The sequence below is a fragment of the Camellia sinensis genome, chromosome 9 (assembly GCF_055761805.1).
Source record: "Camellia sinensis isolate YWXY chromosome 9, ASM5576180v1, whole genome shotgun sequence".
Lineage (NCBI taxonomy): Eukaryota > Viridiplantae > Streptophyta > Magnoliopsida > Ericales > Theaceae > Camellia > Camellia sinensis.
In genome coordinates, this window is record NC_138969.1 from 87,730,230 (window position 1) to 87,752,842 (window position 22,613).

Genomic DNA, 22,613 nt, shown 5'->3' on the forward strand with positions numbered 1-22,613 from the left:
CCCTTCCCCAATCTCACCATCACCGGCAAGTCACTCCTTCCCTACCCCCATCGACCATTGCCAGACATTCCACCACCCTTCTCTGGTCAACTCCCCCCCGCCAGACATTCCACCACCCTTCTCTCGTCAACTCCCCCTCCCCCTCCCAAAAAAAAAAAAATGTTTTGAACAAAGAAAGCAAAACATAATATAAACGACAACCTGCCTCATTGTCTTCAATTTTTTATTTTTTATTTATTTATTTATTTATTTTTCATAATATAAACAACAACACTGCCTCATTGTCTTCAATATTTCTTATGTCTTTTCCTTTCAATTATCTTCTTGTGTGTACGTAGCAACCCAAGACAGTAATGAAGATGAGTACAATCAAGATCATGATCATGATGATAAAATTGAAATCATACAACAGTATGACTTCTCGTCGGCAAATTGCCTCATATATCAATTTCAAACATTTAATTGAATTGCGAATTACATTAAGGCCTCCTTGGTAGAATTTTTTTTAACTTAGAAATTATTTATTAGAAAATAAAAGTTAAAAACACTCATATCTCTATTTTCAAATATTTAAATTATTTTTGTCTAACAAGCAATAAGCAGAACCTGTATTAAACAATTTGGCACAGACTCCCAAATCAAAATAAGTTATAATCACCCCCCAAAACTGTAGCAATTAATCCCTAAGAGTAGTTTGGGGATTCTTACTTTAGTTTTTGGCTCTTCAATTGTAATACATTTGATTCTGAATTTTGAATCTTATTTCAAATCAGGACAATCAAATGTACTTCCTTTGCAAGTGGTCCATTTCAAGGGTAAAGTCATCATACAACTTATTTTATATTGGTTAATTTATATGTTGTTTGAAATGTAATGATCTTTTTTTAATGAATAATGTTGGAACTTTCTTGGTTATAAAATTCTATCTGTTTTGGTTGTCAAATTTTTTTTTCTAATAAACTAAAAATTAAATTTGTGAAAAAAAATTTAAAACACATCACTTTTATGTAATTTTATCTTTTGTGAGTGTATAAATAATTTTTTATATTTATTTTCGTTAAATTAGTTTTTATTTTTTCAAAAGTCAAGCATATTAACAACTTTGATCTCATTATTAAACTAATTCATTAAATCAAAAAAATCCAAAACTAAAAATATTTCATATATTAAACATATCGATTATACATTAAAAGTCTAACAATCATCCATTACATAATAACCATTCAAAAATATCTATTAACAACAATACAACAATCCATTGAATAATAAATTCATTCAAAAACGTCAATAAAAACAACTACCTAATACATTATCATCATCATCCAAACATATATTAAAAATTAATTTGGTAAAAAAATAAAAATGTAAAAGATTTATCATTTTTATATAATTTTATCTCTAGTAGATAAAAATAATTTGTTGATATTTATTTTTGTCAAATTAATTTATATTTTATCAAATTAACTACTTTGTCCTTGAATGAAGCAGCAGTGTCTTCAATTATCATCATTTAAAATAAAATTCAAAATTTAGGATTAAATATATCATAATTGAAAGGTGAATTGAAACAATCAATCTACATCAAATAGGCTCCGTTTGGGATACACATTTGGGCTAAAATAGTCATATACGATAAAATTGGCTATTTTATCCAAATAGAACAAAATGTCACATCCAATTCATAATTATTTCATTTTTTTTCTGTTCAAAGTCAAAAAAAGCTAAAAGATCTATATCAAATAAGATTTTTTAATTTCAAATTAAAATAATGAAAAAGTTAAAAAACCAATCTATATCCCAGACGAGTTCTAAATTAATATATATGTATAGAGAGAGAAAACAAGAAAGATAAGCCAATCAAATCTTTTAAATCTAACAATAAAAATGTTTGAGACCTCTAAGTAAGGGGTTCTAGATGTGGGTCTCATCTTATAATTTGATATTTTAACTTGTGATATTATTTTATTTTTTTTTATGAATATTTTCATATTATTAGATTGACATTAGAGCTCCAACTCTAATATTTTCTGTCATCACTCATTTAACAAATCCAATATTCAATGTCTAAATCAAAGAAACTACAAATCGATTGTGACATACCTTCACGCAATTGAACGGATAGAGAGAGAGAGAGCACGGTTTTCGATTGTTGAGAGCAATGAAGATTGTTGCTCGAGAGATTTTTTTTTTTTTTTTTTTTAAAAAAAATTCTATACAAAACCATAAGCCATTGGTTTCAGACAGTTCCCAATTTCGTTTTTATTTTTTTTATTTTTTCATTCTTTTGGGTCATTGGTGGGTGACCAGAGAAGGTTGGGGGAATAACTGGCAGCTTTCAGCGGGGTGGGGGAATGGCAATCTGTCGCCAGCGACGGTGAGGTTGGGTATAGGGTTGTTACCGCTGGTAAGTTCTATCTCTGTCGTTTTCTGATATATTATTCTTGAGTAATGTTAGAAATCTCAAATATTTTACCAAATATTTCATATAACTGTGAGATTCATATGAAACTCACACCATTGTAGATCCCACACCCATTTGATATGTTCAGTAAAATATTTGATAAAACATTTTACAGTCTTAGTGATTTTATTTTTTATTTTTTTATTTTTTTCTGTTTGCATTAGACAAAACAGCACTTGTTTTATATGCCGTTTTGAAATCACTCCACGACACTCTACATAACTCCTATTCTAGAGGATCCAAACTCACATAAAATGGGCTTCTCCTTGTCAGCCTCAACACATAGGGATGGCAATTTGAACCTGGCCCGACGGGAACCCGACTCCCCGATCCCGTTTTGAGCGGTTTTTTCTCAAAAAATATCCCCAACGGGGCGGGGATGGTATTTAAAAATCAATCCCCGATCACTTTCGGACCAAGGACGGGGATAAGTGTCACAGCCCCGTACCCGGCCCGTCCCCATCCCCAGTTGTCCCCAAAATGAATTTACTATTTTGCCCCTATATATATGTTAGTAATGGGCGCCCATGTGGCATGACCATTTGTATTTGAATTTGAATATTATCCAAATAGGTTTTGAAATTGAATTCAAACCTATACTTAGTCCATTAACTGATATGGATAGATAATAATAACATATTATATATCTGGTATATGGGTTATGGGTAAAAAAAAAAAAAAAAAAAAAAAACAACGTATGATCTGTTTCTACCCATATACTGACTCTCTCCCAAAAACAACGATCAAAGTCATTTGCACTGTGATTTGTGTGGGTGATATTCAATCTGTGATATCACTTCACTGCTGGGTTGGTTTATCAGACTCTGGAAGCACATGATTTATCCACGAGATTTATCATCAAAAAGGTATGATCTAAACATTTTATCCGCTGCATGTTTTATACTTTGATTTACATTGGTATCAGAGCCATAAATATGGGTATTTTCGTGCTTATTTTTCTGCATTAAAATATGTGTATATTTTTTATATAAATATATATACATGTATATGTATGAATATTAATGGAGGAGGAAGATGAAGTGCACGGTTTTCTTTTTTGCATTTTAACTCCATTAGATTGAGAGAGTGATATACCTCAATTTTATGTTGTTTAAATGTTATTTTTTATGCCATAAATGTTTTTATTGTGAAAAATGGAGTCCGACAGTACAAAAATCGGATCGGAAAACACCCGGGAAGGCGGCGCGTGTGATTCACACGCTGTATGACGCCTCCCAGCAGCGCCACGCGCCACCACGCGCTTTCACGCGCTGAGACGCGCTAGGCGCGTTTCCCACGCGCCCCCACGCGCGAGCTGTCTCCTCCCTTCCACGTGCGCGCGTTAGCCGTGCCGTTTCGAGCCGCGCCACGTGCGTAGCCACGCGCACACCATGCGTCGCGCCGTGTTGAGCCGAGTTGCACTGAGCGGCGGCGAGCCGAGCCGAGCTGTTTTTTCCGCGCTGGCTTGGCTCTAAGGCTCTGTTTGTTTGTTTTTAATTCTGAATTGCGTTAATTGGCCATAATTTATTCGTTATAGCTTTGTTTTAAGCATGGTTGGTACCGTTAGACTCAGAATTAAATTTTTTATCTTCTGTAAAATTTTGAAAATTTTATAAAAATAAAAAATATTTTTCCTGAAATAATAATTCATTATTTCTAGTTTAAAATGCATCTGGTGTTGCATGATTAACTTTCTGGGGCTGAATTTTTTATTGTAGACTATTGATGTAGTTTACTATTTACTGGTATAGTTATAGCATTTTATCAGATTCTAGAATATTTATTTCTGATTTTATGTGTGTTTATTAGTTATTTAAAATTCCAGAGAATATCAGAAAATTTCAGAAAATTTCAGTATGATATACTTTCTGTTATGGCATAATTTAAATATTAAATACAACATATTTTTTGGGTTTGTAATATGTTGTAATTAGAGGAGCATGATTATTTATTTATTTATTAGAATTCCATTATTAAATGAATATAGTATGAGTTATTTGTAAATTTACATTAAGATGCTATTGCATGGAATTTATCATACTTTGTATATGCCATAGTCAGTGGGAGGTTATTCAGTTAAGAGAAATCTTTGTAGATTAACTCCCGAAAATCAATATTTTGCGCATAAATTAAACTAAATTTTGGATAATTGTCACTTGTAGCGCAAGAGATGATTACGAGCATAGCGGATTTTCGATCTTGCGACTTGTGTAATATTGTCACTATTTAATTTAGATTTTTGCGGCAAAATTATATTATGCTAATCAAATTAATCCCAATGCGAATTTCTCTCTAAATTGATTTAGCTTATGGAAGTTAATTTGATTGACCTAGACTTAGTAGAGATGTTCAAATGTGAACAAACTAATCCCATTCTTTAGATGAGCAAAAGTCTTGGAGACTTTAGGTCAAACCTTAATTGAGCCAAAGTAAGGAAACATGACTTAAAGTCGCCGTGGTTTTAGTGCCTTGTTTGGCACAATAAAAACTAATGTGTGCGCTATGGTTAGCGGCATACTACGTAGTTTTGGTTGGCGAGTTTTGGAGTTATGAAATTAGTAAGCCCTCAATAGATTAGTATATGATCTTGACTAATGAGCTGCGCGGATTGACTTTGTAATTTGATTTGTAAATAATGTTACATCATTTGATGAAGTAACATTCAAGAGTCGCGTCATCCTAGAAATGCGAGCTTAAATAAATTAGTCATTAAGTGTAAGACGAGTAGCCAGTATGAGCAGTGTTTTGCTCTCTACCCAATTATTGGGAATCGGATGGAGCAAAATTTCATGCACTATAATAGTGTGCGTTGAAATATCACGTGAAGTTAAAAGATTAGCGCTTAGAAGCTGCAAAATCTATTAACACTAAGTGAAAAGATTAGCGCTTAGTAACTGCAAAATCTATTAACACTAAGTGAAAAGATTAGCGCTTAGTGGCTGCAAAATCTATTAGCATTGCCAACTTGTCTAAGTCTAGACACTTACTGTTTTCACACTTGAGTGTGAGACATGAGGAGGGGCTTCTTTGTATGATTCCTTAGCTAGGCTAACGTTTTTTAATAACGTTTAACACTAAGCGCAAACGTTGCGGCATAGTGATGAAAAGGTCAAGGCCGACAAGGTTGTTATGACTCTAAGAATTTGACGCATCGCTTGTGAGAGCATTGTATTGAATTAGACTCTTTAGCCTAATTCCCGCTTAAGTTACTTCAAGAGCTGTCACAGATTGATAGCTTATTCTCTCCTTCTTGTGGATAGTAGAATTAATTGCAAGTAACTATGAAGCGAGAAATAGATATGGCAAGAGGAGTATCGTCATCTTTCAACTAGATGCATTAAAGTGTATGGAGAATAAAATTGACTTGAAGGTGCAGGAGATTAGCACTTACTAGTTAAATTTGTGACTTAGTCGCACTTGATATCTCCATGACATCCCTTTTATGATCTAGTGAATATGACTTAGTCGTGAGTCGTTACCTAGTTGGGCCTAAACCTTTAAAACTTGTCTTTGAGAACTCACACATTAAGATGATTGGAATTAGTTTATAACATTGGTCATGAACCAGTGGCTTATTATACTTAATCACATTAATGAGATGATGACACGATGGTTTGAGTAGGCCTTCTCGAGCCCACTCACTTATGACATCCTGCTCTCATGTGAATGTGTAACTTTGTTCGCAATGGGTGCACACAAGTAAGTAGGAAAGCCGTAGAAGGTCATTTGTATTGGCGCATTTAGTCCACTATGATATTTGTGACTAGATATGTGTGAGGGTATGATAGCTAAGCCTCAATCTCGACACATTTATAGATTACGATACGCATCTGAGTCAAGACTATTTGATCTCCCATAAGTCAAAAGTTTTGAGATGATTTTTGACATTGCACATATGAGGTTGAGATCAATTAGATAACAGCTTTCATGCTTTTAGTTTTGACCAAGGTGGCGAGTATCTATTTGAGTTATTTTTTAGAAAACTCTGTGAAGAGAGATGGATGCTTAGAAAATTGATTATTCCTAGTACTCAACAACACAATTGTGTAGTAGAGATAAGGAATTAAATATTGTTAATGTTAGGTGGATAATGGCGCAAAATGTTTCCCAAATTGGAAATTGCACTAGTTTGTTGCCTATATCCCTAACTAAGTGCCCTCCATATCAGATTTTACACTCCATTTGAGTAATGGGTTAGCGGAGAGCCATCTATGGGTGATCTGTAACCGTAAAGCGGCTTATCTTTATTTTACTTCTCATAAGATTGCGAAGTTCAAACCTAGGGTTCTATAGCGCATTATTGTATGCTATCTTGTAAACACAAAGGGTCGTGTGGCGCATTATTGTATGCGGTCATGCAAACCCTTCGGGTCATGTGCATATAGGTAAGCAGCTTTGTGGTAGTGTAACTAAGTCACATAAAGTTTTATTAGTAAAGGTGACGTGAATAGAGTTTTTGGAACTCTATAAGATGGAGAATTCCAAGCATAGCGCTCTATGTAGCCTAGTTGAGAATGGAAAAAAATTTCCAATATCCTAGGGACAGTGGGAGCGATGTGCCTACTAATGGATTACTCCATTAGAGAAGAATACTCTACATTCTTAGTTGCGTGGTAGCAAATGTGAAAATTTTCCACGTCATCACTGGGTGATTGAGAGGGAAACATTCATGATTGCTCCGCAAGATGATAAAGAGCCTAGGATAATGCCAAAGGCTCTAGTCCCCTGTTTTTAAAAAGTGGATCAATGTTGCGCATTTTAAGACAAAGTCTTTGAGGATTAACCATTCCTATAATTTGGTTGACTTTCCATTATGACGCAAAACTGTTCTACATTTATGCGTAATTTGGATAGTCATTGTTGAGGCATAAGGCTCGCTAGATACCGAAAAGTCGCACCATTGAGGAAAGTGTAGACCATGAGAAGACTTCCTCCTGGGGAGTGAGGTTATTTTGACTTAGGCTATGATTGACATAAGTTCGGAACATTGATTTGTGGACATTGTGACCCAACTTCTCGTTGGAGAATTGGATAAGTAGATCCGTAGGGATTTACCTTCTGTTTTTATGGTGAAAGTTAGGAGCGCAAAAAGGTTGCTAGTTCTAATAAATCTTTTACAGCCTAAAGCAGTTATCCAAACAGTGGTTCTTAGATTTCGTCAAGCCATGATAGGCCAACGATGATCGATGAAGACCACTGAGGCATGATCAATGGTCCAAAAGAAGTTTTTTCCTTACTTAGTCATTATGAGCCAGGAATTTATAAGGTTGTCGCCACCTAGGGTGGGCAGTCCTCTATTTTAGATATGATGGACATGGGTGATGTAATTTATATGCTCGGATGTACGATCCTTAGGGATTGTTTTAGGAAAATTCTTGGTTTGTCTTCGATGACTTACATAAGGAATATCCTAGAACGATTCTAGATGCAAAATTGCAAACCCATTGGCTTACCTATCGGTAAAAGCCAGAGCCTTAGCTATTGAGTGAATCCTCGGATTGTCTTTGGGAGAAACAGATGACCTATATTCCTTGATCTTTTTCTTTGTTGTGGGAGCCTAAAGTACGCTATGTGGGCGTATTCGGCATGATAAGTGTTATCTTTGATAAATGGTTAACTGAGTTGTTTAGACATTGACCTTGCTCATTAGACTGTGGATAAAATGCTTTATTAGAAGCATATTAATTTGCTCCTTGTAAGATTCAATGCGCTAGTTGGGCGCATCTGCGCTAGTTGGGCGCATTAAGAATGAACGCAAATTGGTCACCAAAAATATCTTTAGAGAGGTTATTGCGCAAGAGGTAGTGATCTTAAATCATTTCATGTGAGGCGCACATGGTGGATTCCATTGTATATACTTATCGCAAGAGGTGCTGATAAGGCTTATGTTTGGAATCTATAATTGCGCAAGCTGTGATCAATTTTTTTTTAAAATCGATCACTTATTTTGAGATGATGGGATGTTGACACTATTATGGTTTGTGTCATAATGATTAGCAGATGATGATGTCAGCAGGCAAGATTGGCTCACTCACACGAGCAATCACCCTTGGCGCTTGGGAGCGAGCAAGGATGAGACTGGTGGTTTATTTTTATTTGGAGCCAAGAGAGGCTTAAATCATCCACTATGTATGTCGCCTTGGTTATAACCAAGATGAGGTCGTGTTAAGGACCAAACATGGATGTTAGTACCCACTTTCCATGTTGTGCCTGTTATGATTAGCCAGATGCGAGATCTCATTTGGCGCCTAGAAGGCGAGCAAATAGAGAATTTGGGTTAGGCGCTAGAAAGCGACTAGAATAATATCTGTACGGTGTATCGAGTATGACGTCACTCTTTATGGAAGAGTTACTCCACCGTAGCATGTATTCATACTATATGTGCTTGGCGACCGAGTAATGAGGTGAGAGAATGGATCCCTGCTTCCTCACCGTGTGAGTCTTACATGTCATTATTGATATGACTTTCATTTATGTACCCTTTTGTGACTTTTGACTATGTCATAAGGTAAGGGGTTGATGTTCTGCTACTTTGGTATGTTGCCTGCGGTCATGCATGATTCGGCCTTAAGGGACATCACTGGGAAAGCGGTCAATCCTAAACTAAATGGCATGAGTGCAAAGGGAAGATCATCTAGTATTACACCACTGTTGTATATTCACTGCCGGCAACTCACATCGCTCTGTATGAGAGGCGAATTGAGTGTGAATATATTGCAAGAATTGAGAGGGTCAAACATGCTCTTTTTGAGGGATTAGAGATGTTTTTGGACCGGTGTAATTAGATGGATCTGGGGTATATGAGACACTATTTCTGTTTTTTTTGGGTTGATGTCTCTATGTTAGCTCATTTTGAGTTTCTAGTATAAAGCTCCCACATGCAGGTGTTCTCAGCAGTCGCACGGTGCAGTGGCTAGTATGAGATTGTTTATTTTTGGGAGATTGAGATAGAGATGTGGCAGTGTCATGCCAACTCATGTGCGAGTGGGAGATGTTAGTAATGGGCGCCCATGTGGCATGACCATTTGTATTTGAATTTGAATCTTATCCAAATAGGTTTTGAAATTGAATTCAAACCTATTTAGGATAAGCACTCAGGATACAGATATTATCTCCATTAACTGATATGGATAGATAATAATAACATATTATATATCTGGTATATGGGTTATGGGTAAAAAAAAAAAAAAAAAAACAACGTATGATCTATTTCTACCCATATACTGACTCTCTCCCAAAAACAACGATCAAAGTCATTTGCACTGTGATTTGTGTGGGTGATATTCAATCTGTGATATCACTTCACTGCTGGGTTGGTTTATCAAACTCTGGAAGCACGTGATTTATCCACGAGGTTCTATCATCAAAAAGGTATGATCTAAACATTTTATCCGCTGCATGTTTTATACTTTGATTTACAATATATATATAAACCAATGACCAAACCACCGCCTCACTTTTCTATTCCTCTTTGATCTCTCTCTCTCTCTCTCTCTCTCTCTCTCTCTCTCTCTCTCACTCTCACAAGCTGCTCTCCTCCTCCTCAGCCTACCACCGCCACTGTCCGCGACGCCGATCGTCGTCCATCATCTCCGTTGTCACAGTCACAGTCACAGCCTCCGTCCATCGCCTCAGAGCCTCCATCTTCCTTCTCCATCATCTTCGCAGTCGTCCATCACCTCTGTCGCCTCCGTCCTCAGATCTGTACTGTTCGTGTATGTATTTATATATGTATATGTGCGTTCTGTCCATTTTTTCCATCCTCCTCAGATCTGTACTGTGTGTATGTATTTATACATGTATATGTGTGTTCTGTCCATTTTTTTCGTCCTCAGATCTGTACTGTTTATGTATGTATACCATGTATGTGTGTGTTCTGTCCATTTTTTTTCTTTTTTTCTTTTTTGGGGTAGTGGATTGGTTGATGATTTTGTTGATGTTGATGTTGAAAATGAAACAATTGGGGATGATGATGATGTTGTTGTTGTTCATGGTGTTGTTGAAACATATTTGGTCCGGGGAATTTTCGGGGTCGGAGAAACTCGATCCCCGTTAGGGGGCGAGGACGGTAACGATGACGGTGATAGGTCCCCCGTCGGGGATTGGGGCCGGGAACAAGGAGATTTTCACAATCGGGGATCGGGGACGGGGAGTGTGGTCCCCGACCCCGCCCCAGCCCATTGCCATTCCTATCAACACACCAAACATTTTAGAGCTCTTCTTATCCCTTTTTTGGTCTTCATGTGTTCTAGCCCGTTTCATCTTTTTAAGGGCACCGTGTGATACACACATATGTGAAACTTACACTTAAATTCATGTGGAACTCACAAGTATTTTATAGAATTTTTGATAAAACATTTGGACTACATTTTTCATAAACATTTCATACTCCCCCCCAACCCAACAACTAACAATGATCCAGACATAAGATAACACTATTTGCAGAGATCAACTGTTCAAAATTTTGAAGCTTCATAAAGAAAATGGGAATTCTTCTACACTTCGTTTGAATCTTCAAATTATAGAAACAAAACAAAACAAAAAATAAAGCACAAAATAATAATAATAATAATAATAATAATAATAATAATAATAATAATAATAATAATAAAGAAGAAGAAGAGGAAGAAGAAACTAATTTTAATTGAATTTTTAAAAAATAAAAATAAAAAAAATTAAATTAATTTGACAAAATTAAACATTAAAACCACTATATACAAGTTCGTTTGTTTATGCATATTTCACAATAGAAACTTTCTAATTGTTGCTGCCTCTATCCTTAGAAGCTTAATTACTTATATGTGTAATTTAAACCTACTGTATAATAGACGAAGATTAAGAAACTTTGCCTTATGGAAACTTGATTACCATTTTGGGGTTTGCTTTCCTGCAGTCTAAGATCTAGATTGGAAGGTACTATTTACACTTGTGCAGTTACGAGTTCTATTTCGATAATCTGAAGGATCGGAATCCTCTATAGAGATACCGTCCTCTCCATATAGTCTGGAGATACGTATATCGATTGTCTGACCAGTTTTCCGGGCGGATGCCGGTTGACACACTGTTAGATAAGAGTGACAGCTGCGGTTAACAAGGTGACTTTGGTCGTCCAAGAGATCCGTGGTTGACACACCAGTAGACAATGGGTGACAATCGCGGTTGACAAGGGTGACTCCGGTCATCTGGGAGGTCATCCAGCCAAGCATCTGTCTTATGCAATTCAAGTGTGCAATCTCAGCCTTAAAATACATCATTAATGAGGTGGCATCATCTCCTCACATCTCCAGACCATATGAAGAATGAGGTATCTCCATAGAGAATCCTAATTCTGATCTAAGTTGTTCATTTTATAATACATAAAAAAAAATTAGATTGATTTGATAAAATGAAGAGATTGATTATCACATCAACCTAATTTTTTTTTTATTGATAATATTCACCAAGAACCTTACAAAATAATAGTCCGGATCATTGAAACAAAACTTATGATAGATCCTATAATAGTTCTGGTTTAGACCCGACCTATTTTATGCTCTTAGATCTGGGACTCTGTACCTTTAATTGTTCTTTAAGTCCTTTATCATCTTGATGGTAGTTGAGTTAAGTAGTTGGTCGTGTTTGAAACAGGTTAGGAGTTAGTTTTTTAAAAGAGTTATTGTTTAGTTTTCTTCTTGTTTGCTTGAGCGATGTTTTGATCGCTCGAGCAGTCTTTGTGATCTTCTAGTATTTTGCAGGTCTACAAAATTTCTGGGAGTAGAGTGTCTTCACTCGAGCGATATTTCTTGCACACGAGCAGTATTCTTCAGTTTGAAAAACTTTTGGGAAAGGGGTCATTGTGCGCTCGAGCGGTGTTTTCGTCGCTTGAATGGTTTCACTTATTGTCTCTAACGCTTGAGCGGTCTTTTGGTCGCTCGAGCGGTTTGAGCGTATATCAGTTCGGGAAATGGAATTTTTCAATCATTTTTCATTCCCCTCAGCTCGAGCGGCCTGCACATATATCAGTTCAGGAAAATGAGTTTTTCAATCACTTTTTCATTCTCTTCTCTCTCTAAAACCTTTCAAACCCTAACTTCTTCACTCTCTCTCTCTCTCTAGTTCTTATCTTAAAAACCCAAATACGTCCTCACCCATTGATTTCTCCACCATAGCTCTTTGGAGAAAAAGGTAGAGCTCGTCAAAAACTTCATTCTAATCAGAAGAGATCTTGTTTTTAGCCCCATCAAGCTTCAACCCTTGTTTTCTTCATCTTCTAGACTTGAGGTAGGGATTTCTTCAACCATCTAGTATAATTCTTAACTTAGTTATGTGTTCCTTGTCAAGTATTGAGATTTGGGAAATGAAGATTTTGGTTTTAGGGTTTAGATTTTGAAAAGTAAAAGAGAGATTTTCAAACGTGTTCTTGAGAGGGTTGTAGGGATTTGTTTATTGTTGAATTATGTTGAAAGGCTTGAAATCTCTTCTTTAAAGTGTTTTTGGAAGAAAAAGGTGTGTGATTTGAAAATGATGAAGGCTTGATTTATGAAAGTAAAAGAAATGTTGTTGAGTTTTTAGAAAGGATGAAATGAATGTATATGTTGATAATATGGACGGAGTTGGATATATGTATCACTCCCATTTTTGAAGAATTATGAGATTATAACTGTTATTGGAAAAATTATTTGTTGATTAGAAATATATGTTTTGGGCTATCAGTGGATGATAGCTTTAATTGTTGTAAAAATTGCATGAGAATTAGGTTAAATTGAAACTAATTACTCATACATCTTATCTTGAGCATTGTTTCATACTTAAACATTGAAAATGTATTGTTTTGAGAAAAAAAAGGTTTATACCTTGGTGAATCTGGTCAAGGGGTGTGGTTATGGTTATTATGTTGGCATGTGTATTCTTGGTGAAAGTCTAGAAACCTACATGGTTAGGTGTACATCCTTCCAGTTAGTACTGATAAATTGGCTTTAGTAGTGCTTGTATAGCCTACTAGCAAGCACGTACCTAGAGATTCTTAGTATTTTATATCCACTGCCCTTTTTTCTGATATAACAGTGTATTTTCATGAATTGAAATATATAGATAATGGCATTGCATTGTTTTGAGATGGAAAAGTGTAATGTTTTGGCAAAAAGGCATAGCATCACATTGTATTCACCATATGATTTTGTTGAACTTCATACATTGTGTTTGAATATCTTTACTGGGCTTTTCTTGGAGCCAAGACCTTCTTTATTTTTTTTTAATGTAATTATTTTGTACCAGCCTTGGGCTTTAACTGTGTTGAGTTGAACTTACTTTTGATATACCCAAGCATGGTCTCGGAAAGATGTAGCAATTAGGGCATTAACTTATCTGTATAACCTTTTTGTCAGTTCACTCATATACGACATATGCTATAGATTCAGAATTTAGGATTTATAAATGTATACTCGCATATGTCATCTTTTGTACTATAAAAAGATATAAATGAAAGGTTATTATTTCTCACGTTATGTTTTCTTTTGATTATCACGAGATGGGTTGTCATTATTATTTTGGGGTGTTATAGATCCCATGACCCAAGTGGCATCCTCTAGTCAAATATTGGATCAAAGGGAAACCCAACTATTTTTATTCTGATAAAAAAATGTTTTTGTTAGTTAGATTAGATACTTTTGACTCCAAAATTGTAAATATTTGAGTAAATTAAACTGACCTTTCTTAAGGGTTGGACAAACTACAACAAGCCCCACAAGTTTATCATAATTGCACTGGATTCTTTTAAAATTTTAATTCATAGGATAATTGATCCCATTTTCATCAAAAATTCAATAGACATATGGATGAAAAAAATGATACTGTCATATGTTTTATATTAAAATGTATATTTTACCTTGTGTATGTTTGTGCCTTCCTATTATCTGTATTAGTTTTAGTTTCTTTAAACTTACTAAAAGGGAAGTTAGTGTAATTATGTCAAACTTATAAATTTGTTATATTTTCTTCAAATTTTAAGGGAGATTAGCATAATTTATCATAAATATTTTGCATCAACAATCTTATAGATAATTTCATTTTTTAATTTATTTTCTAACTCTTAGACATATAACAATAAGAATTCACATTAACAAATACACATAAAATTTATTCACTCACATCTAAAAATTAAAAAATAGAATAAAAAATTGTTGTTTTGGCTAGCTTCTCCAAACATATTTTCATCCCTTATTTTGATTGTCTTGTTTGTTTAGAGTTTTCAAAAATTAATTCCACACCCAATTTTGAAACTCTTTCCAATGTGGGAAAATTTGGACTAATCGGTAGTCCTCCCAAACGTCTGACCGGTTGACCAAAACAGTACTCTCTTTTCTTTTTTTTTCTTTTTTTTTAACAATTAGCACATGTTATTTTTTATATTTTAAATAAAAAAATTCAGAATTTAAAAAAAAAAAATTATGAGCTTTGAATAGAATTTTGAGTTGTGTGTTTGGTTATGAGATGTAAATTTTCGTATCAAATATCATGTATCACATCAAAAATTCCAAACTCAATTCAAAAATTTTTCTCAAACTCTTTTCAAAACTCCTAACCAAACAAATTTTCTACACTCAAATCATAATTCCAAAACACACAAACTCAAAATGTAACTTTATTCTCAAATCATAATTCCAAAACTCTTCCAAACACCACCTAAATTATTCGTAATATTTTTCATTTTATAGTTTTGTCGACCACATAACTGAAGCAGTGGATAACATGTCGAATAAATCCACCTAACATGACATGAGTCTTGATTGAAGGGGTGTAAATTTGGCCCGACCTAGCCCGGCCCGACCCACCCGAGCCCAGGCCTAGGCCCCGACCGGGCCATTTGGGCATTGCGGACTCCCGTCAAAATTCAAATCAGGCCAGAAAATTAGCCCAGGCCCAAGGGGTATTCGGGCCTTGAGCGTGCTGGTGGGCCTGGGCTTAGGCTTGGGCAAGCTTGAACAATTTTTTTGTTTTTTTGTTATTTTTTCTACCAAAAGTTCATTATTTTCCACAAAAAAAAACACTGAGTCTCGGCTCGGGCCGAGCCTTGAGTGGGCCTTAAGTGGGTCGATGGGTTAGGCCCACGGGCCGAGCTTCAAAATGATGGCCCAGGCCTAGGGTCTCGGCCTGCGCCCAAATGGGTCTAACCCACCCCAGGCCGCGGAGGGCTTCGGGCAGCTTATGAATTGCGAGCCATTTTTACACTCCTAGATTGAACCAATTGTTGAAAGAAAACAAGAGATTGGGTTCGTGGGGTCATCCCTGTTTTATTATGGGATTTAAGCCATCTATTTTGTAATTAATGTGTATTAAGTATTTATTAAAATAATTAAAATAATTCAACAATTATAATTATATAATTTAATTATATTTGCTAAATAAAATATTTTTATCTATTTTATTTAAAATACATATAATAAAATTATATAATTATAATTGTTGAGTATGTTTGATTTTTTATATGAATAATTTATATACAAAACCTTAAAAGTTAAATAATTTAGAAAGTAAAGCAGAACCCGTGATACAGACTGAGAGATAGGGGTGCAACTTGGGTGGGCTCAACCCGAGCAACTCGAACCCAACCCGAATTATTTTAGGGTTTGGACAAGATATTTTCAAATTTGGTACGGGCTTGGCAAAAATTCAAAAGCCCGAATTAAATTTAGACGGGCTTGGGGAAAGACGTCAGACAACCCGAAACCCGAATTATAAATATATAGATATATAAAAATATTAAATATATATATATATATAAATTATTAGCCATTATATGATATTAAAGTAATTTAGATTATTAAATCATATTGAATATATATTATATATACAAATAATATAAAATCTTGCTTTTTTATAAAAAAAATTCACGCATAAATTGTAAAGAATCTCTCGCATATTACAAAAATTATTTATTTTGATGGTATTAATGGTTTTCTATAAATAAAAAAAATGTAAATAGAATCAAATTTTATTAATTTAATAATGTAGCTGTAAAAAAGAAATTTAAAATTTATTTACAATTCAGGCAACTTGGGTTCAACTCAAGTCGGGCTTGGGCAGACAATCTCGGGTTACAATTCGGGCCTAGGCGGGCTCAAGCAGATCTCAGCAACACTTGAGTTGGGTTTGAACAACCTTCCAACCCGACTGAACCTACCCGAATTGCACCCCTACTAAGAGATCAAGCTAGAGTCAAATAACATTCGAAGGACAAATATAAGAAAAACTTACAAATCAATGTAAAAGACCAAAAATAGGGTGCAACTTTTTTGTACAAATAATTCACAGCAAAAATTGATTTGATTTTGGGAGATTAGTTTTAGAGATAAAAAGTATGAAAAGTTGTTTGGTTTGATTTTTTTCAAAAAAGTTTTGGAAAATTATTTTGAGAGAGAATTTTGGAAAAAGTGATTGATTTGATGTGTACGAGAGAGAGATTTATTTGGAAAACTTGTAAACCAAACAAGTTTTTAAAAAAAATTTTGAAAAAATTTGTTTAGTTTAATTACTTTTAAAAATTTATTTGTAAAAAATTTTTCTCAAAAATTTTTAAGAAACACAAACTAAACAAGGTTTGCATCTCCCGCCTTTAGGTAAATAATTTTCTCACTTTTCAATGTCTTGTAATTTTCATAAATGCAGTAGCAAAATATAGTAGCCACGAATAAGTTGACTTGTTTCTCATTAAAAGTCTTCATGCACGTACATATATATATATATATATATATAACACAACGGGCTTCTAAACCAACAATATGTGTCTTCTCAGTAGAGGTCAGGAGTTCCTTTAGCCTCTATCCTAAGAAATAAATAAATACAAAAATAATTCAGAGAGACAAGAAATGAGATGCATTTATTTTGGACTCGTTTAACATTTTTTATTTTCTGTTTTCAATTTAGATAAAATAAGAAACATGTTTTTTTGTTTATTTTTGTAAAAATAAAAATAGAAAACTTGTTTGATATACAAAAATATTTTTGAAAACAAATAAAAATAAAAATAGAAAAATATATTTGATGAGTTGTCAAATTTGGTGGTCGGAGATGGAAGGTGGATGGATGTGATGATCGGTAGTGACAAGTAGCTGAAGGTTCCTGTGACGACCCAGATTTCTAATTATTCTGTATAATTTATACTAATATTATTTAATCTCAGTTCGGAAAATATATAATAAATTATATATTATTATGCGTAATTTTGTAAAATAATATAATTATTAAAAGTTTAAGGATCGAAATATAAATAATAATAATAATAATGGACATAATAATAAAATAAATAATTAATTTTATGTTGGTATGTGATAATGTGTAATTCAATTAAGAATTAATTAATTTATATAATTATATTAAAATATTAGGTCAAAGGGTAATTATCTTAAATATTTATTTAGGATAAGATTGAATCAATATATATTAATGGCCAATCTGGAGAGAGACGCGTGGCTGGACACCTGTTGGTTAGGGATTGGGTTTCGTCCCTATAATTAGGACGATTGATCAACCTGGAGAAGAAGAAACAGAAAAGAAAAGAGAAGAAAAGAAAGAGAGAAGAAAGAAGAAAGAAAGGAAAGAAAAGAGAAGAAAGGGAGGAAAGAATAGTGGAAGCTAAAAGGGTATTTGATAGTGTGAAGGAAGAGTGAGGTATTAAAGTTAAGGTGAGTTTTATTATACCTTGAGTCACCAAAATGTATTTTACTTATGTTTTGACTTACCAAAATCTATTTTATACAAGTTATGTTTTTAATAAAAGTTATGTTTTATAAAGGTTTCAGTAACGTGGTTTTATTTCTAAACCCTATTTGCTTAAAATGAAACCTATGGATATGTCTGTTTATATTTTGAAGAATATTTGATTATGACCTTATATGAAAATATGTTTTATAAGTACCACCACGGGAGTCCCATGCCTTGGGGGACTTAAATAATCATTGACTTAGTGAGTCCCATGCCTTGGGGGACTTCAATAACCATAGGCTTAGTGATTGACCACTTTGTGATCCAGTGTTTGTCGTGGATCCATTGACCAGTGTAGTGCTTGGCACTTAGTGATGTACCGTGGTTATGGCTGTATAGTGATATCTGTATTACATGTTATACGTCAAATGATTTCCTTATTATGCATGTTATGTATCAAACTCTTTTTTGCCTAACTAATTATCCATGGTGAATTTTATGCCTTATACTCTTGGTATAATATTTCTCACTCTGCCATGAGCTTATAGTTTCTTACCACTTTCAGGTGACATGTCGGGACCATATTTCTCACTCTGCCATGAGCTTATAGTTTTTTTACCACTTTCAGGTGACATGTCGAGACCAGCGCGTGGGGTAGGCACAAAGCACCTTTTATTGATGTATTTTTTTTTTTATGTAAAAATCGGCATTTTTGGTCAATATCTTTTGTAATAAAAATAGAAGCTCCAATGATTATTTTAGTACCCTTATTTAAATATTTCTTTCGCTTGCGTTTATTAATTTGTTTAAAGATTTGGCCGGAGGTAACCTCGGTTACTGGCCATCACGATACTTAACCCTTGGGTACGGGGAGCGGGTCGTGACAAATGGTATCAGAGCAATGGTTTATTAAAAAAAAAAAAAAAAAAAAAATCATCATTGGAGCATAGGACACGCGCACGTTTAAGCAGTGAGATAACGGGTAATTAGTACTGAATTATTATATTTTGTTTGTCGATTTAATTATATTATAATTTTATATGATTATATATATATAATAAATTTTTTTTTAGTGTGCCTAATTTGTGAAGGATTTTAGACATAATTTCTATTTGTTATAGTAAAAGAATGACAAGAAAAGAAGGATGTCGGACTCAAGCACCACTAAAATTATAATATAATTAAATATATATATATATATATATATAATTTTCAGTTCAGTATTGAAAAAAAAAATTATTTTGATGTTTTTAAAAGTGGGTTCAAATTATAAAGAAACTAATTTTGAAATTATTTTCCATCAATGAAAAGTTCATCTCCTGTATATGATTCTGTCATTGTATTCTCACTTTATTTTATTTTTTTAATTTTTTTTTATCGAAAACAAAACGAGTGAAAAGTTTTTAAAGTCGCTCCCTATTTCTCATTTTGGCCCAAACCAATTTTTGACAACTAGACCGTGAGTTATTTTTGGTAAAAATTTTTTTGAGATACTATTTTCTATCAGATTAATCATCTAATATGTATTTATCAGAGTGCGCAGCGGATAACTTACACTTATGGCAAATTTCGAGGACGAAATTTTAAAAGGAGGGAAGATTGTGACGACCCAGATTTCTAATTATTCTGTAGAATTTATACTAATATTATTTAATCTCAGTTCGGAAAATATATAATAAATTATATATTATTATGCGTAATTTTGTAAAATAATATAATTATTAAAAGTTTAAGGGTCAAAATATAAATAATAATAATAATAATGGACATAATAATAAAATAAATAATTAATTTTATGTTGGTATGTGATAATGTGTAATTCAATTAAGAATTAATTAATTTATATAATTATATTAAAATATTGGATCAAAGGGTAATTATCTTAAATATTTATTTAGGATAAGATTGAATCTATATATATTAATGGCGAATCTGGATAGAGACGCGTGGCTGGACACCTGTTGGTTAGGGATTGGGTTTCGTCCCTATAATTAGGACGATTGATCAACCTGGAGAAGAAGAAACAGAAATAAAGAGAAGAAAAGAAAGAGAGAAGAGAGAAGAAAGAAAGGAAAGAAAAGAGAGGACAGGAAGGAAAGAATAGTGGACGCTAAAAGGTATTTGATAGTGTAAAGGAAGAGTGAGGTATTAAAGTTAAGGTGAGTTATATTATATCTTGAGTCACCAAAATGTATTTTACTTATGTTTTGACTTACCAAAATCTATTTTATAAAAGTTATGTTTTATTAATATATTTATAAAAGTTATGTTTTATAAGAATTTCAGTTATGTGGTTTATCTTCTGAACCCTATTTGTGAAAAAGGAAACCCATGGATGTGTTTGTTTTACTCTTAAAGAATATTTGGCTGTGACCTTATATGAAAATATATTTTGTAAGTACCACCACGGGAGTCCCATGCCGTGGGGGACTTAAATAACCATTGGCTTAGTGAGTCCCATGCCTTGGAGGACTTAAATAACCATTGGCTTAGTGGGTCCCATGCCTTGGGGGACTTAAATAACCATGGGCTTAGTGATTGACCACTTTGTGGTCCAGTGTTTGTCGTGGATCCATTGACTAGTGTAGTGCTTGGCACTTAGTGATGTACCGTGGTTATGGTTATAGTAATTTTCGTATTACATGTTATATATCAAATGATTTTCGTATTATATGTAACAAGCTCTTTTTGGCTCAACTAATTATCCATGGTGAATTTTATGCCTTATACTCTTAGTATAATATTTCTCACTCTGCCATGAGCTTATAGTTTTTTTACCACTTTCAGGTGACATGTCGAGACCAGCGCGTGGGGTAGGCACAAAGCACTTTTATTGGTGTATTTTTTTAATGTAAAAATCGACATTTTTGGTCAATACCTTTTGTAATAAAAATAGAAGCTCCAATAATTATTTTAGTACCCTTATTTAAATATTTCTTCCGCTTGCGTTTATTAATTTGTTTAAAGAATTGGCCGGAGGTAACTTCAGTTACTGGCCATCACGATGCCTAACCCTTGGGTATGGGGAACGGGTCGTGACAGTTCCCGTTGGAGATAGTGGTCAGATGTTGTTGGAGGACACGAGGTGACTGGAAGGATAAAAAAGGACCCACCTACCGAAGTGTTGCCACCCACTGGCGGCAACGAAGGTGGTGGCTGGTGGTTGGTGGTAACGGTGGGTAGTGGCCGAAGGTGGTATGTGAGAGGAGAAAGTGAAAACTTATTTTAAAACAAGTGAAAACACATTTTTTGTGTTTTCAAAAATTTTGAAAAATTTGAATCAATTTCATTTTTTTTTAAACAAAAATAAAATACCAAACAAGTTTTGTTTTCAATTTCCAGGTTTCAAAAAAAAAAATGAAAAAACAAAAATAGAAAACAAGAAAAAAAATATTAACAAACGACCCCTCAGTAAATCCCACGTTTAGATGTGAGAAATGGGACCAATAAAAATGTTTTTATACAAAATGACTTGATGATAATTGGAGAACTTTTCATTTTAAATCACAATATTTGTCATTGTAACTAATAAATTTAAAAATAATTGTGAAGTCATTTCTGGAATGAGATTTCTTCATAATTTGAATACAAAAGTGATTCATCCACTAAATTTGAGTTTGTTTGAATCGCTTGAATTTGTGTATGTCGGTTGATTGTCTGGACGATCACTCGGATAACCGATACAACCCTTGTCAACTATGGTGTCATCTTTGTTAATCGCGACTGTCATTCTTGTTGTCGGACTACCAACACATACAAATTCATGCGATTCGTACAAGCCAAAATTCAATAGATATAACATTACTCATTTGAATATTTAATGATGGATCCTCCTAATAATAAGCATTTCAACTATCAATGACATCACAATAAGTTTTCCAAAAATAAGGGCACACTCTATGCACAACACGAGCACTAGAATACATTTATTATCTAAGTTTGATATTTTTAGTTTTAAGGGTATTTAGTGACGAGTCTTATAGAAAAAGTTGTTGAAAAGCTCAAGCTAAGGAGGATATAAAACATTAAGTTTAGTTTGGTAATAAGTCATTTTGTTTGTTTTAAGGGACATTTTGTTTTCAATTTCACTTCTTAATTTATATGTTGACTTTTGTTGACTATCTGTTCAAATTTATATCTACATGTTTAAATTTTTTTTGACTATCTGTTCAAATTTATATCTATCTGTTGAACTTTTTTCTTTATCTATTTAATTATTTTCCCCATCTATTCAAATTCTATGGGTTTCTCTCTCTATCTATTCCAATTTTGTGGGTTTCTCTTTGTTCTTATCTTTTTAAACACTATCTGTTGAGAATCTATGTTCATGGGCTTCTCTATTTATCTGTTCAAATTATGTGAGTTTCTCTTTGTTCTTATATGTTGAAATACTATCTGTTGAAAATCTGTGTCATCACATTTTTGTGTATCTATTGCAATCATCAACATCAACAACAACAATAGTAACAAAGAA

General features: G+C 33.7%; 1 long non-coding RNA gene across 1 annotated transcript; it reads left to right on the forward strand.

Moving 5' to 3' along the window:
• The first annotated feature begins 17,985 nt into the window (after positions 1-17,985).
• LOC114266133 (uncharacterized) lies at positions 17,986-21,451 on the forward strand. Its single transcript, XR_014341151.1, has 3 exons — positions 17,986-18,120; positions 18,705-18,793; positions 20,927-21,451. It is a non-coding gene; the product is annotated as an uncharacterized LOC114266133 (long non-coding RNA).
• The last annotated feature ends 1,162 nt before the right edge of the window (positions 21,452-22,613 follow it).